A 3,750-nucleotide genomic window follows, 5' to 3' on the forward strand; every position below is an offset into this window, starting at 1 on the left:
TGGTGACACCAATGAACCTCGTGGAACCAAGAGGCCTTTGTGACACTGCAAGGCCTCAGGGAACCAAGGAGTGCAAAGGTCTCAAACGTTCCTTGCAGGGTTCTGCCTTGGGGAAGGGGAGCCTCCTTGGTGGCACCTTGGGCTGGCACATACCTGAGGAGTGTGTCTGTTTTCAGTGGCAAATGTTTGGAGTTTTAGATTGCTTGAAAAAAAAAAAAAAAAAAAAAAAAAAGAAACTTTACCTGGGTGCCACCAGTTCTCAGAGACTCAGTGCAGAAAGGAAAAAGTAAATAACTTTAAAAGATTGAAGCACCTAGAGGCATTGAGCCATTGGCCATTGAGCCCCACTGAGTGTTGCTACTGAGAAAGGCCCTCAAGTGACTAATTAATGCAGATAACTGGAGGCCATGATTATACAAAGCTCTCAGACACTCCAAGGCAAAAGCAAAACCCAAAGTCCTTGGAAAAACCTGCAGTCCCTGGAAGCATGAAGGAGCCCCAGGGCAATTCCTGACCAAGGCTCTCCAGGGACTGGTCCCAGCAGATCCCTGAGGCCACTGGGATGTGGGGGGATGCTGAGGGCAGCACAAGGGGTGACAGTGCCCAGCCTTGCTGGGACTGTGCCAGGAGCCCCCAGTGGCTCAGGACAAGGTGTCTCCTCACAGCCCTTGGTGGCACAGACCCTGCTGTGCCCCAGGGCAACAAGACTTGGTTTCTCTTTGTCCCCACCTGTCATCTCTCCCTCCAGTTCTCTGCTCTGATTGAGGCTTGGGGACACTTTCTCACCTGTGTTCCTCGATGGGAACCATTAAAACTTCCAAGAAACTTTGGAGTTTGATTCTCACTTGGAGTTCTTGAGAGGTTTCCTAACAAACCATGGCTCTGCTTTAATTTCCCTCTGGCCTTGTGCACTTAATTAGAAAGTGCAACTATCCTACAATAGTTATGGAAAAATACTTCAAAGTGCTTCTTCAAAATATCCATTCCTATTTTAAAGGATGGATTTTATAACTATTCTCTTTAAAGCAGATGTGATTGCAGCATTCTGTGATTGATATTGATCCAGAATCTCTCCTCAGGTGGTCTGGCCTGCTAAGACAAGCTGTGCCTTGTGGTCTGACCCAGTATGAACAACCTTGCTCCTCATTCCCATCCCCATCCTGTCTGTCTTCACTCACCTGGGACCTGCTTTGATTGGATAGTTGGCTCCTCTCAGGTAAAGAGGAATTTTTCCTTTTAGTTATTTTTGAATCAATCTAAAACTCCTAATTTTCTCTATGGAAAACAGACACACTCCTCAGGTGTGTGCCAGCCCAAGGTGCCACCAAGGAGATTCAGCGCCGGGGACTGGGGCCTCAGGGGTGGTGCCTGGAGCCGGCGCCATCTTTCCTTTCTGCCTCTAACTCCCGTCATGCCCCGTGGCCCCATAGAGCCCCATTGGAGCCGGGACTACAATACCCATTATGCCCCGCGCTCCACTTATCCCCGGTATTCCCCCCCAGCATATATCCAATAGATGTCTTCCAGAACCTTCAGGATCCCTAAGTGTCCCCTCAGCGTCCATTTGGGAACCTCCCAAAAAGGTCCCAGAATCCCCTGAACGCTCCCAACCCCACAGATGCCTGTTACAGCCACTTCTGGGAATTCATCTCCTGCCATACCCCGCGAGCTCAGAGCACCTCATAACCCAGTCAGTCGCTTAAAATTCCTGCCGTGCCCTGCGCCCTGAAGAGCCCGGTTAGAGCTCCCCAAGATCCCTCCAGGCTCTCCCGAACCGTAACCGTTCTCCCCTGAGGACCTCAAGTCACCGTTCAGAGGCAAAAGTGTCCCCGCAGTGCCCTCCCGGACTCCAAACTCTCTGCAAGAGGCACTTCCGGGACTACAGCACCCATCATGCTCTGCGGTTCTGGTAAAACTCCATTCCAGCTGAGACTTCATCCCCCATCATGCTCTGCGCCTCGCAGGGAGTCATTGCAGCAATGCCTACAGCTCCCATGATGCTCCACAGCCCCTTTAAACTGTATTATCCCCGCACCTACAACTCCCATCATCCCCCGCGCCCCAGAGAGCCCCGTCAGAGCCCCCCAAGTGCCCACCCGGACCCCGAAGGGTCCCAGATTCTCCTCCATGACTTTTAAGTGCCCTCCTGGACCCCCAGGTGCCTCTCTGAGGTCTGCTGATTTTTTTTTAAGGGAAACAGTCTTTAAAAACAAACTATTGAAGGAAGGATGGAGACACTTCAGGAAAGAAATCTTGAGGGAGCAGAAACAGCCTGTCCCATGTGCCAAAAGTCAGCTAGCAATGAAAATAAATGGTCTGGCAGGGCATGGAGGTTTTTCCAGGGACTCAGGGAGAAAAGAAGCTGCATCCCCTTTGGACAGAAGGGCAAGCAACTCAGGAAGTGTTTATTGATGTGGTTAGGTCATCCAGAAAAATAAGAGGTGAAACCTCAATTCGGATATAGCCTGGCTGTGTCTGTGAAGGATAAAAAAACTTATTTTATAAACATATTAGCAGGAAAAGCTGGGACAAGGAGACCTCCGTTCCTTATTGGGGGAAGATATGGTTACCAAAGATGAAGAAAAGTCTGAGGAACTTAACCCCTTCCTTTGCCTCAGTTTTCAAGTGTAAGACATTTTGTCCTCAGGACAAGTGATCTCCTGAACTGGTAGATGGGGAAGGGGAGCAGAACAGACTCCCTGAAATCCAGGAGGAAGCAGCTGGGGACCTGCTGAGCCACTCAGATGCTCACAGGTGTCTCTGGGACCAGATGGGATCCATCCTAGGGGGATGAGGGAGCTGTTGGATGAGCTCCCCAATCTGCTCTCCTTCATTTATCATCAGTCCTGGCTCACCAGGGAGGTCCCAGAGGACTGGTGGTGCCAATGTGAGTCCATCCCCAAGAAGGGCTGGAATGAGGATCTGTCAGGCCTGTCAGTCTGAGCTCAGTGCCCAGCAAGGTGATGGAACAGATCACCCTGAGTGCCATCACAGGGCACCTACAGGATGAATGAGGGATCAGAGCCAGCCAGCATGGATTTCAATATCTGCATTGATGATCTGCATGAGCGCATTGAGTGCACCATCAGGAAATGTGCAGATGGCACCAAGCTGGGTGTTAGTGTGGATCTGCTGGAGGGTAGGAGGGCTCTGCAGAGGAGCCTGGACAGGCTGGATCCAGGGCCCAAATTCAGCAAGGTAAGTTTTAACAATACCAAGTGCTGGGTCCTGCTGACCACAACAACCCCTGCAGTGCTGGGGCAGAGTGGCTGGAAGCAGCCAGGCAGAAAGGGAGCTGGGGGCAGTGATGGACAGCAGGCTGGACATGAGCCAGCAGTGTGCCCAGCTGCCCAAGAAGGCCAAAGTCCCCTGGCCTGGGTCAGGAATGTTGTGGCCAGCAGGAGCATTGCAGTGATTCTTCCCCTGTTCTCAGCACTGGTTGGGCAGCACATCGAGTGGTGTGTCCAGCTCTGGGCCCCCAATTTAGGAAGGACATGGAGGGGCTGGAGTGTGTCCAGAGAAGGGCAACAAGGCTGGTGAGGGGACCTAGAAGAGAAGTCCTTTGAGGAGGGGCTGAGGAAGCTGAGGTTGTTTATCCTGGAGAAGAGGAGGCTCAGGGAGACCTCATCACTCTCTACAACTTCCTGACACCAGGTGAGGGCTCAGCTCTTCTCCCAGAATACAGCGACCGGACAAGCTGCACCAGGGGAGATTTAGGATGCACGTTAGGAAACATTATTCATAGAAAGG

Source organism: Erithacus rubecula (assembly GCF_903797595.1).
Source record: "Erithacus rubecula genome assembly, contig: scaffold_195_arrow_ctg1, whole genome shotgun sequence".
Classification (NCBI taxonomy): domain Eukaryota; kingdom Metazoa; phylum Chordata; class Aves; order Passeriformes; family Muscicapidae; genus Erithacus; species Erithacus rubecula.